We start from the raw sequence: 15521 nt of genomic DNA, 5'->3' as shown, positions 1-15521 counted from the left end.
TCCAGGGATATACCGATAAGCAGTCGAAACTCTTGCTAAAAGCAATGGCAGGGCATAATTATTTCTTTTTATTTATTGACGGGATCTGGGCATCGCTGGCTGGGCCATCATTTATTGCCTGTCCCTAATTGCCCTTGAGAAGGTGTTGGTGAGCTGCCTTCTTGAACGGCTGCAGTCCCTGTGGTGTAGGTACACCATGAGCGCTAACTCAGCCCACAGGAGAACATCGATATTGTGCCGCAAACGGATGAATGATCTCATCTGCACAGCCAGGGTAAGTCAACCTTTTCATCCCCCTCAGGTCACACGCTCACAAGCCCCTCACACATTCGCAGGATGGCAGTCCACAGGGATCTCACACACGACCAGCACTAGGGACGTCACCATTCACTCTCTCACGCATGCACCCTGACATCTCCATCTGGGCTCACATCCTGTGCAGTCCTCATCCTGGACCCAGCTCCACTCTCCACCCACACAAGGCAGGCATCCTTATCATCTGCCTTGGCATGCTTCCTACTCACACTCTCTCCAACTGTCTTCATGTAGGCCAAGCTCGCCCACAACAAGAGGGAGAGGTCCAAGGCTGGTGGAGGGATGCCAGAGATCGGTGCCCTCACCCACTATGAGGAATGTGCAGTACACCAGGCCGGGGAGGATTGGCACCATACCTGCAGCGATGGTGAGATCGGCGGCACACGCCTAAGTGAGGGCCCTGCACCAGCTGATCCTTCGGACGTTGAGACTGAGTGCAATGATACGAATTGGAGTCTGTTGCCGTGCATTAATTATCTCTACTCTTTCACAGGCACCACAGCCAAATGCCCCAGGGACACCAAGAGCCAGCCCCTCATCTCCAGCCCCGAGGACACCTCGGATGGAGATTTCGAGGACCCACTTGCAGACGATGGAACACAGCGCTCACCCACACCCTCCACCAGCACAGAGACACACACCTCGGTGGGACCTAGATCTAGCGCAGGCTCGGTGTCACAATCTGATGAGCACGGATTCTGGTCCACAGCAGGCCGACGCAGGGCCATGCATGGTCCCCGACACTCGGAGGACCGTTGGTGGCTAGGATTCTGCTGAGTCCCAGTCAGATGATGAGTCTGTGGACTTGGTCTTAACACAGATGTTGGAGCAGCAGCAACAGACGCGGGAATATCAGGCAGGGCTGTCAGCTGCAATCCACAGATTGCAACGTATGATGGAGGACCCGTCTGTATTCAGTCTGAGGTAATAGCGCTGGCATGCTAGTGCATCAGGACTTACAGTGGTAGGATGGCAACTGCCATGGAGACTTTGGCCCAGGACATTGCGCCTGTGCTGCTACAAGAGTAGGACTCCATCGCTGTAGGCATTGGCGGCATCCAGTAGTGGCTACGCGAGATGGGACCTGGGCCCCTCGATCTCACTCCAGCTTCATCTTCTCCTCAAGGAGTCAGCCAGGGGCCCTCAGACACCCATAGGGATAAGGACCAGCAGCTCAATGCCCTGGGGCCATCCACCCAGGTGACTCTGGGAGCGCTCTGCCAATTACAACCCTCTCTCCTTTTTTAAATTCATTCATGGGATGCGGACATCGTTGGCTAGGCCGGCATTTATCGCTCATCCCTGTGACCTCACCACCTCCAACTTCGCAGGACGAGGAGGGTACACCTGCCCCGCAGCAGGAGGCCCCAATCAGGCCGGGACCCTCGAAGACTCAGCCCTCCAGAGGATGCTGTGTGGATTTGGGGATACACCAAGATGTATTGGTCAGGTTAGGAAGGTCAAGAAATGTTAGCAGCACAGTGGTGCCCGGGCGTTCACCAGATGTATATACTTTCCACCAATGTACATAGATTTGCACCCGTTCTACGTCTCCTCTTGTGTGTGGCTCCCCTGTATGCTGAGTTGTGTTGTGCTCAATCAGATGTCACATCGTGTTCCCTCCCGCCACTTATCAGAGATTTTACATCATGTTGCATCCTGGTCACTGTTGTATGGAGCTGCCTCATCACAGTGTGTGCCCCTTCTCGGTTCATTCCCCATGTCAGAGATGCCTCACCCTCAATGTAAAGTGTGCTTGTGCGAGGCATCTCGTCAACATGCCTCGCTGGTTCAAATGATGCTCAAACCTGGGTGTGTAAGATGGAGGCTCATGAAGTCCCCGACTCGCCTGCATTGTGGAAAGGTGAAGGTGTCGTAAATGCACATGGAGGTGGATAATCTGTCCTTGAACTCCACGCTCTCTGTCATCCGTGAGGGTTTGCAATCTATCAGCCCAATCTCAGAGGTTGTGTGTGTTCCTGACAGCCTTGCACATTGTTGCCTCCACGAGGGTGCGTCTGCTAAACTGACCAATATGTGTGCGCACCTTCCCACCACAAAGTGCTGGTGCCCCATCCCTCACGGGCGCAATTTTGTCCTGCCGCTCCGAACTACAGCTTTAACTGTTTAGCACAGTGGAATGGTTTGCATAGTGCCAACAAAGCTACCGTCAAACAGAAGGGACGCAGCTCTGGCCCATTCATTCTGCTTAGTCTCCCCTCCCTTAAACACTCTCCGAGCTCAGCGATGCTACATCCATATGGAGATGTGGTCAATGGAACCGTTGAGCCTGGTCTCGAAGCTCATATGTTATCTTGATGGGAAGACAATGCTCAGGGCAGAACTGGGCTGGGAGCGAGGATGTAATGCAGCTGATGTTTGCTGTTTATTATCAACGAAGCAGAACCTTGAGGGCTCCATGGTGTGTCTGCATTTTCAGGGCCGGAAGGGACAGGGCTGACCGCTATGGGAAACTGATGGTGTGGAAAAGGAAAATGTGTGAGGATGGTCATCGTGAGGTGATCTATGTCCATTGAAAGTCAGACTAACTGGAGCCCCACATCCCTAACTGAGAGTGGAGGGTCACAGTGTAATGGGGATTAAGGTAACGCTGAAGACCGAGTGCATTGGACAAGCATTAACACCTGTTGAATGTCCTTGCCTTCTTTGGCCCGAGTCTAGTCTCGCAGTATCCATCATCGCAGTGACATATAAGGTGTTTTTCCATTGCTGGAGATGGATCTCCTTGAGGAGCTTTGTCAGACTGAAGGTATACTGCCATGAGCCCACTGAGGACTGCAGCGTGACTCCTGCCTCCTGTAGGCTGCCTTAATGCAGGGCTGCTGGAGAGACGCTTGAAGAGGCAGCATCTTCTGTCGTGTGATGCCGAAACGACCTCCTGCAGTTGGTGCCTCATCTCAGCAAGGGCACAAGCCCCCAAGGCTTCATCATCTTTCGAAGGACAGAGACATGGTGAGCAGAATGTCTAAATACTCAATCTCAGAATGAAGAGGATGGTTGAGAAGACCAGCCAAGTTGGTGTTGATGTGGGCCCATCATGGAGGGGTCTGGTCCAACAGGATAAGCACTGCTACTCGTCCTCATCCTCCTGGAATCTGGTGCTGATGTGTATGCCTGCCTCGTCTGGCCTGTGCCATGGTTTCTTCCCCTGCAGCTTTGGCTTTCTTGCCCTCGTCCCTCTCAATGTCCTCCTCATTAGAGGAGACTTGCAGTTCCTCCATCTTGGCGCCTGGCAGGTCCTCCCCACTTTGCAGTGCCAGGTTGTGCAGGGAATAGCAAATCATGATGATCCATGGTACCCTCTGGGGAGAGTCCTGGAGTGCTCCGCCAGACCTGCCCAGGCACCAGGATCACATCTTCATGAAGCCAATGGTCTACCCCACCAATGTGTATGTGCTGGAACGAGCATCGTTGTACCTTCTCTCAGCTGAAGTTTGTAGCCATTGGACGGGTATCATCAGCCACGCCCTTTGCGTGTAGCCTTTGTCACCGAGGAGCCAACCCTGGATGTTGTGTGGTCCCTCGAAGATATCTGGAATCTAATCAAGATATAGGAATCATGGAGGCTTTCTTGGGTACGTTGCACATACTTAACCTCATCCTCACCAACCTGTCTGCCGCAGATGCATCTGTCCATGACAGTATTGGTAGGAGAGACCTCCACACAGTCATTGTGGAGATGAACTCCCATCTTCACATTGAGGATACCCTCCATCATGTTGTGTGTCACTACAACCATGCTAAATGGGATAGATTTCGAACAGATCTAGCAACTCAAAACTGGGCATCTATGAGGTGCTGTGGGCCATCAGCAGCAGCAGCAGAATTGTACTCAATCACAATCTGTATCCTCATGGCCCAGCATACCTCCCACTCTACCATTCCACCAAGCCAGGGAATCAACCCTTGTTCAATGAAGAGTATAGGAAAGCATGCCAGGAGCAGCACCAGTCATACCTAAAAATGAGGTGTCAACCTGGTGAGGCTAGAACACAGGACTACTGGTGTGCCAAACAGCATAAACAGCAAGTGATAGAGCTAAGTGATCCCACAACCAAAGGATCAGATCTAAGCTCTGTAAAGTCTATGGCCCTGACAATATTCCGGCAGTAGTACTGAAGACTTGTGCTCCAGAATTTGCTGCACCCCTAGCCAAGCTGTTCCAGTACAGCTACAACACTGGCATCTACCCAGCTATGTGGAAAATTGCCCAGGTATGTACTGTACACAAAAAGCAGGACAAATCCAACCCGACCAATTACCACCCCATCCATCTCTCCACCATCAGTAAAGTAATGAAAGGGATCATCAACAGTGCTATTAAGCGATACTTAGTCAGCAATAACCTGCTCACTGACGCTCAGTTTGGGTTCTGCCAGGGTCACTCAGCTCCTGAACTCATTATAGCCTTGGTTCAAACATGGACAGAAAGCTAAACTCCCGAGGTGAGGTGAGAGTGACAGCCCTTGACATCAAGGCAGCATTTGACCGAGTGTGGCATCAAGGAACCCTGGCAAAACCGGAGTCAATGGGAATCAGAGGGAAAACTCTCTACTGGTTGGAGTCATGCCTAGCACAAAGGAAGATGGTTGTGGTTGGTGGAGGCCAATCATCTCAGTTCCCAGAAATCACTGCAGGAGTTCCTCAGGGTAGTGTCCTCGGCCCAAACATCTTCAGCTGCTTCATCAATGACCTTCCTTCCATCATAATTTCAGAAGCGGGGATGTTCGCTGATGATTGCACAATGTTCAGCACCCTTCGCGATTCCTCAGATACTGAAACAGTCCATGTCCAAATGCAGCAAGACCTGGACAATATCCAAGTTTGGGCTGAAAAATGGCAAGTAATATTTGTACCAACCAAGTGCCAGGCAATGACCATCTCCAACAAGAGAGAATCTAACTATCTGCCCTTGACATTCAATGGCATTACTATTGTTGAATCTCCCACTATCAACATCCTGGGGGTTACCATTGATCAGAAATTAAACAGGACTAGCCATATAAATACTGTAGCTATAAGAGCAGATCACAGGCTAGGGATCCTGTGAAGAATAACTCAACTCCTGACTCCCCAAAGCCTGTCCACCATCTACAAGGCACAAGTCAGGAGTGTGATGGAATACTCTCCACTTGCCTGGATGAGTGCAGCTCCAACAACACTCAAGAAGCTTGACACCATCCAGGACAAAGCAGCCCCGCTTGATTGGCTCCGAATCACAAACATTTACTCCCTCCAACAACGATGCATAATAGCAGCATGTGCACCATCTACACTGCACTGCAGCAACTCACCAAAGCTCCTTAGGCAGCACCTTCCAAACCCACAAGCACTACCACCTAGAAGGACAAGGGCAGCAGAAAAATGGAAACACCACCACCTGGAAGTCCCCTTTCAAACCACTCATCATCCTGACTTGGAAATATATCACCATTCCTTCACTGTTGCTGGGTCAAAATTCTGCAACTCCCTCCCTAACAGCACTGTGGATATCCCTGCATGTCAAGAAGATATAATGATTCTCATAATGTTACTGGAACGTATTGTAAAATAGAGTACTAGTGGGCTGTGTCTACATGTGTCTCTGAGTGTGTGAGTTTTAATTGAATTAGAGGCAGCTAGTCTGTGTGCTTTGATCTAAGAAGAGAGGGTAGGTTTGAAATATTAATTAGATAAATACGGGGAAGTTTAGAAACATAGGTGTCAAGGGACCATTTGCATTTTGAAATAAACCAGACTAGATTGTTTTCAAAGGAGGGGTGAAATATGTCACCTAGCCAGGTGGAGTTGAGAAACAGTGTGTTTATTTTTCCCAAAGATTACTGGTAAAACTTAGTGCTATGAGAGATATTTATTATCAGGGAGATAAAGCCCAAGATATAGAGAAGCAATGGGTATTTCCATTCAAAGGGGAAGATATGTATAAAGAAGGAGCAAAGGCTGTGCGTAAGGGAAGGAATTTTTAAGAACTTACAGCTGTGAGAAAAAGCCTTCAGCATCGAAACCTCAAGCTGCTGTCTTCAAAGGACTGAAGTTAAGAAAACTCACTTGGAACTAGACTTGTTCAGGGTGTCATGGGCAGAATTTTGCCCTCGTCAGGCGGACTTGTGGTGGGAGGGGTGAGAGCGATTTCACGCTGGCAGGCTAATTAAGACCTGCCCATCGTGAAACACGCACTGCAATACTTAGCTGTGTGGGGCAGGAGCAGGGTAAATACGCAAATTCGTGCATGGGTGTGGGTGCACGCAGTGAAAGCTCCCTGTGGCATTGAGTTGCCTCAGGGGGATGAAGATTTTGTACAATGAAGATAAAAAAAATTTAAAGTGTTTATAAACAACATACAGCTTTTCTGTGAGCCTCATCCTCTGTGTCTGGAGGGGGCTCGGCTGCCCCTTGCTCATCAGGGTGAAGCTCCTCTCTGTGCTGAGCCGGGCATCACCGTCGCCCTCTTCCCTGCCTTTCCTCCTGTCTCCATGCGATGATACAGGCAATATTAAACGCACCCTCCATTCCCCTGAAGGTTTCCTCTCTGCAGGAACATTGAAAGTAAAGACATGACTGAGCATCAGCCTCCAAAGGTTCTTTTTCTGTTGCTGACTAGTGAGTGACTGTAGGTTCGAGGGTTTGGTTACAGTCTAGGCACCTATTGGCCAATACAATCCTGGCCATTGCAATGACCACTCAGAGTGTCACAGTATACTTTCGCCCCCCCCACCCCACATCTCGGCCCCATTTCAGTTGACCTACTGTTTTGAGATGGATTTGGCTAGGCGCTGGGAGATCCTGCCTTTATTCTAGATGACAAGTCATTCATTCAGTGGACTCTATGACCATACCTTTGGAACACACATGAAGGCACATGTTCTGTGAGGGGATGAGATTCTGTTTGGTGGGGGCCTGGGAGTTCTTGTCTGGGATTTCCAAGAGGCTGCCCCTGTTTGTCCAGGTGCCCACTTGTTTTTGGAGTCATTATCACACCGGGGAATTACCACGATTGGTCCACTGGGCTATTGCAGGGAGATTGATGATTGGAGCGCATCGGAATTAATCTCGCATGAATGCACTATTACATTGAAGGCTCCAGATTGACTCTAGAGTTAGTGAGATGCTTCCAACATATCTCAGCTGTGCATTCTTCCTCATGTGGTAATTCAGATTCCAAATGGATGTGCATTTAATCGCCCCCCCCCCCGCACCGTGCTGTGATCCAGTCCTCCCAGAAGACTTAACAGCCCTCCCCAGCAGCGTTTATTCTTAGTTTCACTTTCTGCTGTGCCATTGCTTAAGGTTCCAAGATGGTGGTCCTCAGGTTTTATTTCCAGACCAGGTTCGACCCTCTCTGTGTGACCCTGGAAATCCCTTCCATCATCCTGGAGGAGCATAACGTTCAGGTTTCCCTCCCTCCTATTGCTCCCAGTCCTCCCCCCATAATCCTTGATCCCATTGTAATTGTGGTCAATATCCCTGTGTTAGCCCCTGAGTCATTTGAAGTGGATGTACCTTAGCCTTCCCAATTTGAGGTCTACACTGCCATGACATATAGGGACCACCCCCCCACCCCCCATGAGACCATCGAGTGCCTGTCCCCCTACACTACCTGTTCCTGATCTACAGACTGCAGATGCTACCCCTGACTGTGACTGTACCGTCTGCAGCTGAGTACTATGCCAGAAACCCTTGGGCTGCCATGCATGAGGTGATGACCATTTCCTGTGCACACTATGCTGGGCATGAGTGACACTGGACTGACATGCCCTCCCCCTTCCTGGACTGGGACAAGAATTGTCTTTGGAACAAGAACAGAAACAGAAATACCTGGAAAAACTCAGCAGGTCTGGCAGCATCGGCGGAGTAGAGCACAGTTGACATTTCAAGTCCTCATGACCCTTCAACAGAACTAAGTAAAAATAGGAAAGGGGTGAGATATAAGCTGGTTTAAGGAGGGGGTGGGGGAGTTTGGGACAAGCAGCCAGTGATAGGTGGAGATAACCAAAAGCTGTCACAGACAAAAGAACAAAGAGGTGTTAAAGGTGGTGATATTATCTAAAGGAATGTACTAATTAAGAGTATAAGACAGGACAGATAAGGTACAGATAGCTCTAGTGGGGGTGGGGGAATACTAAAAGGTAGAAATAAACAATGGGTGGAAATACATTTAAAATTAGTGGAAATAGGTGAGAAAAGAAAAAGTCTATATAAATTATTGGACAAAACAAAAAGGAGGGGGAAGAAATGGGAAGGGGCGTGGGGATGGAGGAGAGAGTTCAAGATCTAAAGTTGTTGAACTCAATATTCAGTCCGGAAGGCTGTAAAGTGCCTAGTTGGAAGATGAGGTGTTGTTCCTCCAGTTTGCATTGAGCTTCACTGGGACAATGCAGCAAGCCAAGGACAGACATGCAGGCATGAGAGCAGGGTGGAGTGTTGAAATGGCAAGTGACAGGGAGGTCTGGTTAATGCTTGCGGACAGACCGCAGGTGTTCTGCAAAGCAGTCACCCAGTCTGCGTTTGGTCTCTCCAATATAGAGGAAACCACATTGGGAGCAGTGAATGCAGTAGACTAAGTTGAGGGAAGTGCAAGTGAAATGCTGCTTCACTTGAAAGGAGTGTTTGGGCCCTTGGACGGTGAGGAGAGATGAAGTGAAGGGGCAGATATTGCATCTTCTGCGTTTGCAGTGGGAGGTGCCGTGGGAGGGGGTTGAGGAGTAGGGGGTGATGGAGGAGTGGACCAGGGTGTCACAGAGGGAATGATCCCTACGGAATGCCGCCGGGGGGGTGAAGGGAAGATGTGTTTGGTGGTGGCATCATGCTGGAGTTGGCGGAAATGGCGGAGGATGATCCTATGAATGCGGAGGCTGGTGGGGTGATAAGTGAGGACAAGGGGGACCCTATCATGTTTCTGGGAGGGAGGAGAAGGCGTGAGGGTGGATGCGCGGGAGATGGGCCGGATATGGTTGAGGGCCCTGTCAACGACCGTGGGTGGAAAACCTCGGTTAAGGAAGAAGGAGGACATGTCAGAGGACATGTTTTTGAAAGTAGCATCATCAGAACAGATGCAATGGAGGCGAAGGAACTGAGAGAATGGGATGGAGTCCTTACAGGAAGCAGGGTGTGAGGACCTGTAGTCGAGGTAGCTGTGGGAGTCGGTAGGCTTGTAATGGATAGTGGTGGACAGTCAATCACCAGAAATGGAGACAGAGAGGTCAAGGAAGGGAAGGGAAGTGTCAGAGATGGACCATATGAAAATGATGGAGGGACGGAGATTGGAAACAAAATTAATAAATTTTTCCAGGTCCAGACGAGAGCATGAAGCAGCACCGAAGTAATCATCGATATACCGGAGAAAGAATTGTGGAAGGGGGCTGGAGTAGGACTGGAACAAGGAATGTTCCACATACCCCATAAAGAGACAGGCATAGCCGGGGCCCATGCGGGTACCCATAGCCACACCTTTTATTTGGAGGAAGTGAGAGGAGTTTAAGGAGAAATTGTTCAGTGTGAGAACAAGTTCAGCCAGACGGAGGAGAGTAGTGGTGGATGGGGATTGTTCGGGCCTCTGTTTGAGGAAGAAGCTAAGGGCCTTCAGACCATCCTGGTGGGGGATGGAGGTGTAGAGGGATTGGACGTCCATGGTGAAGAGGAAGCGGTTGGGGCCAGGGAACTGGAAATTGTTGATGTGACATAAGGTGTCAGAGGAATTACGGATGTAGGTGGGAGGAGACTAGACAAGGGGAGCGAGAAGGGAGTCAAGATAGCGAGAAATGAGTTCCATGGGGTAGGAACATGCCGACATGATCGGTCTGCCGGGACAGTTCTGTTTGTGGATTTTGGGTAGGAGGTAGAAGTGGGCCGTCCGAGGTTGGGAGACTATGAGGTTGGAAACTGTGGGAGGAAGATCCCCAGAGGAGATGAGGTCAGTGACAGTCCTGGAAACAATGGCTTGATGTTCAGTGGTGGGGTCATGGTCCAGGGAGAGGTAGGAGGAAGTGTCTGCGAGTTGACGCTCAGCCTCCGTGAGGTAGAGGTCAGTGCACCAGACAACAACAGCACCACCCTTGTCAGCAGGTTTGATGACAATGTCAGGGTTGGACCTGAGAGAATGGAGTGCAGTAAATTCAGAGAGAGGCAGGTTAGAATGAGTGAGAGGAGCGGAGAAATTGAGATGACTCATGTCACGCCGAGTGTTCTCAATGAAAAGATCAAGAAAAGTAAGAATCCAGAGGGAGGGGTCCAGGTGGAGGTAGAATATTGGAGGTGGGTAAAAGGATCTGTTGAACAGGGAGAGGACTCCTGCTCAAAGAAGTGAGCACGCTTGCCATTTTAACACTCCACCCTGCTCTCATGCCCACATGTCTGTCCTTGCCTTGCTGCATTGTTCCAGTGAAGCTCAACGCAAACTGGAGGAATAGCACCTCATCTTCCGACTAGGCACTTTACAGCCTTCCGGACTGACTATTGAGTTCAACAATTTTAGATCTTGACCTCTCTCTTCCATCCCCACCCCCTTCCAGTTTCTTCCCCCTCCTTTGTTATTTTCCAATAATTTATATAGATTTTTCTTTTCCCACCTATTTCCATTATTTTTAAATGTATTTCCACCATTGTTTATTTCTACCTTTCAGTATTCCCCCACCCCCACTAGAGCTATCTATACCTTATCTGTCCTGTCTTCTACTCTTAATTAGCACATTTCTTTAGATAATATCACCACCTTCAACACCTCTTCGTTCTTTTGTCTGTGACATCTTTTGGTTATCTCCACCTATCACTGGCTGCTTGTCCCAAAACCCACCCCCCCCCCACTGCCTTAAACCAGTTTATATTTCACTCCTTTCCTATTTTTACTTAGTTCTGTTGAAGGATCATGAGGACTCGAAACATGAACTGCGCTCTTCTCCGCCGATGCTGCCAGACCTGCTGAGTTCTTCCAGGTATTTCTGTTTCTGTTTTTGTTTTGGATTTCCAGCATCCGCAGATTTTTGTTTTATAACTGTCTTTGGAATCTCAGCAATGTTATCTGAAGCACTTCTTCACTCCGCAAAGCTCCCACTCTGGCCCCAACTCACTTTCGTCCTTCTGTAAGAGATTCTCTCCTATTTCTGGCCCAGAGGATCCACAGAATGCTTTCCATCCCACACCTGCTGTCACCCTCCCCCCAACCCTCCAGTAATGTGTCTGAGTGCAACCTTCCCAGTTTACCCCTTCCTCCAATCGAAATCTTGCCCTCCAGCCTCTTCCTTGCCTCTATCTTGTCTTCCCCACATCCCCTCACTCGAGCCCTTGCCCTCCAGCCCCTTCGCTTGCCTCTGTCTTGTCTTGCTCCCCCCAAGTCGAGGACTTGCCCTACAACCCCTTCCCTCTTATCTTCCTCCACAACTCTCAGTCGAACGCTTGTACTGCAGCCCTTTCCCTTGCCTCTGTTTTGTCTTCATCCCCCCCCACCCCCCTCCCCCCCACCAGTGAAGCCCTTGCCCTGCAGCACATTACAACCCACCCCAGCCTTACCATTGGTCTGGTATATAGAGCCTTGGTCTTTTTAACACCCCTTGAAAGTGAAGTGGTGCTGCCTGCGAAGTAACGTGGAGTACGAGGTGCTATGAGCATTGCCTGATGCAAGGCAGGTGATGCAAATATGTCCACATTGACATATACCCCCCCACAGCAATAAATAGTTCTAATCACATTGACCCAACCCCTTCAAAGCTTCTCCATTCATCTACCTATTCAATGTAATCATGAATATTAATATTGCTTCTGCCTCAACCATGAATGAAATCTGTAATCTTACATCCCTCTGTGTGAAGAAATGGGCCTAGCCCTCTTGATACATCTCGTACATTTATTGATGGCCTCTCATTCTTGACACCATGACCTGCTGGGAATGATCTGCTTCTATCCACCTTGCCCCATTCTTTCATAGTCGCAAACACTTCTCACATGTTAAAAGCAAAAAAACTGCGGATGCTGCAAATCCAAAACAAAAATAAAAATTGCTCCATAATCTGCATTTTTAGTGAAAACGATCCAACATTTTAAATCTTTCCTCACGTTTCAATTCCCTCATGTCCAGCGGCATCTTCTTGGACCCAAAGGGAGTCAAGGGATATGGGGATTAGGCAGGGAATTGGAGTTGAAGTCAATGAATTTATTGAGTGTTGGAGCAGGTTTGAGGGGCCTATCCCAAGCTCCTATTTCTTATGCTTTTTTTGCACACAGCATTCCGACTGAGGTGTACTTACCTGTATTAGTTCAACCTTACATCTTGACTTTTATATTTTATGCCACTTGAATTGAAAAGTGTTCATATCATTTTTCCAAAGTCTCATGGCTCTTCCATCAAAGTTGTAATGAACAGCCAGGAAATTCACCAAAAATTCATCAAAGTTGTAATGAAATTCATCAAAGTTGTAATGAACAGCCAGGAAATTCACCAAAAATTCATCAAAGTTGTAATGAAATCCATCAAAGTTGTAATGAACAGCCAGGAAATTCACCAAAAATTCATCAAAGTTGTAATGAAATTCATCAAAGTTGTAATGAACAGCCAGGAAATTCATCAAAAATTCATCAAAGTTGTAATGAAATTCATCAAAGTTGTAATGAACAGCCAGGAAATTCATCAAAAATTCATCAAAGTTGTAATGAAATTCATCAAAATGGTAATGAACAGCCAGGAAATTCACCAAAAATTCATCAAAGTTGTAATGAAATTCATCAAAGTTGTAATGAACAGCCAGGAAATTCACCAAAAATTCATCAAAGTTGTAATGAAATTCATCAAAGTTGTAATGAACAGCCAGGAAATTCATCAAAAATTCATCAAATTTGTAATGAAATTCATCAAAGTTGTAATGAACAGCCAGGAAATTCACCAAAAATTCATCAAAGTTGTAATGAAATCCATCAAAGTTGTAATGAACAGCCAGGAAATTCACCAAAAATTCATCAAAGTTGTAATGAAATCCATCAAAGTTGTAATGAACAGCCAGGAAATTCACCAAAAATTCATCAAAGTTGTAATGAAATTCATCAAAGTTGTAATGAACAGCCAGGAAATTCACCCCCAGGTCTCCAGAAAAAACTATATACATACCACCTGCTCATTTACCAGGAAAAATCGCTATGAAATAATACCTCGGGATTCTCAATGTTCGCCTGAAGATCTGCAGCAGGCAAGCAAAGCTGTGGCTTAGCAGCTTTTCTAAAGATAATGTGACACTCCCTCAATATTGTGTCAGACTAGATAACGTGCTCAAGTCCTTGGCTCAGGCACAAACCTAACCTCTTGACCCAGAAGTGACAGTGCTACCAAGTGAGGCAGAGAGGAGGACAATGGGTATCTTTTCAAGTATACAGTTAGTCATGAACAATGATCCTCAAAATATAATTGTATTCTTCATTAGCAACTAAAACTGACATCTTACAATGTGTATTAAAGCACCGAGTACCAATTATAGCATCACATGTCAAACATTCAGAAAGCTTTTGTCATGGAGTTTGGAAATTCTCAGACAATTACTTTTGAAACAGAACGGCATATGTAATTTAAGATCTATTTCATCATTATAAATTCAGAATGAGCTCCTGAGCTGACCATAGCTGACCCATAAAATACATTATGTTAATGCCTTGAATAATAATTCATTATTTATGCTGGAGGAAGATGGAATTATTCATCCTTCAGTGAAGCCTCACAATATTTTCAGCATGGTAAATGCAGGACTGTCCTCTAGAAGGTCGGCATATATTTACATAAAATTACTTTTTTACTCAGTGTGAGATTAGGATGATTACTGAATCAGCACCTAACCTCCCAAACCAACTCAACATTCATTTCAAACACTGGCACTTGACAGATGAACATGAGACGAGCGTAATGTGAGTTATGGAAGACAGGTAAGTTTAAATTAGATGATGCATCATAATCTGTTTCTCTCCCACTCTCTAACTACTTTGGTGTGCCTGTCATTCTTTTCTTCTAGTTGTGTGGCTCCCTTACACTTTGCTATCCATATTCCGTGTCTGACTCTTTGGAAATGAACAACAGAAGAGTTGTGAAGTACAGTGTAAATGATGAACCCGACTTTCAGGTGCTACCTGAGAAAGACACAAGGACAGGTAAAAGAAATGCACATTTTGGCACTCGGGTAGGACACTGCTAAGAAAGAGTAGGTAGGTGGTGCGAAGTTCAGAATCCATTACAATACAATGGAGCATGCACTCCTACAATGCTTGTTATTGCTTGGGCTTCAAGTCATACTGACGATGGTGCACTCGTGTGGTTCTCACACCATCACTCAGGTGGGGATTGGCTTGCTCAAACGATGTGATCTCATGTTGTTGGATGGGGGATGGACTAAAAGGATGTTGCTGTGAACTTACATTCAAATGTCACAACATTTCCTGATGTTTTACAAGAGAAACTGGACAATGCACAGCACACAAAGTGACCAAAGATCAGGCTGATGATATGTTTTCTTGGAGATAACAAAAAGCAATGTGAGATGTGGTGCTTTGTGAAAGGATTTTTAAAGCACTGGAACCTTATCACCCACAGTGGAGCAAGAAATTCACACAAGAACAGGGTTTTAAAAGTGCAGACCATGGAATCACAGAATTGTTACAGTGAAGGAGGCCTTTCAGCCCATCATTTCTATACCAGCCCTCCGAATGAGGAATTCACTTGATGCCGTTCTCCCATTTTCTCCCCATAACCCTGCACATTTTTCCTTTCAGGTAACAGTCTAATTTCCTTTTGAACGCTTTGATTGAACCTGCCTCCACCACACTTTCAGGCAGTGCATTCCAGACCTTAACCACACGCTGCGTGAAAAAGCTTTCTCTCATATCACTTCTTTTCCCAATTATTTTAAACCTGTGCCCTCTTGTTCTTGATCCTTTCATGAGTGGTAACAGTTTCTCCCTATCTACTCTGTTCATACCCCTCATGATTTTGAATACCTCAATCAAATCTCCTCTTAACCTTCGCTTCTTCAAGGAGAACAATCCAGATTTCTCCAATATATCTTCTGAAGCTCTTCATCAATGGAGCCATCCTTGTGAATCTTTTCTTCACTCTCTCCAACACCCTCACATCCTTCCTAAAATGCAGTGCCCAGAACTGGGCACAATTCTCCAACTGAAGTAAGCTACTGCCTTATATTAGCTCCATATAATCTCCTTGCTCT

This window comes from Carcharodon carcharias, chromosome 15, assembly GCF_017639515.1.
Source record: "Carcharodon carcharias isolate sCarCar2 chromosome 15, sCarCar2.pri, whole genome shotgun sequence".
Taxonomy (NCBI): Eukaryota; Metazoa; Chordata; class Chondrichthyes; order Lamniformes; family Lamnidae; genus Carcharodon; species Carcharodon carcharias.
Note: the sequence above shows the minus strand (reverse complement) of the source record.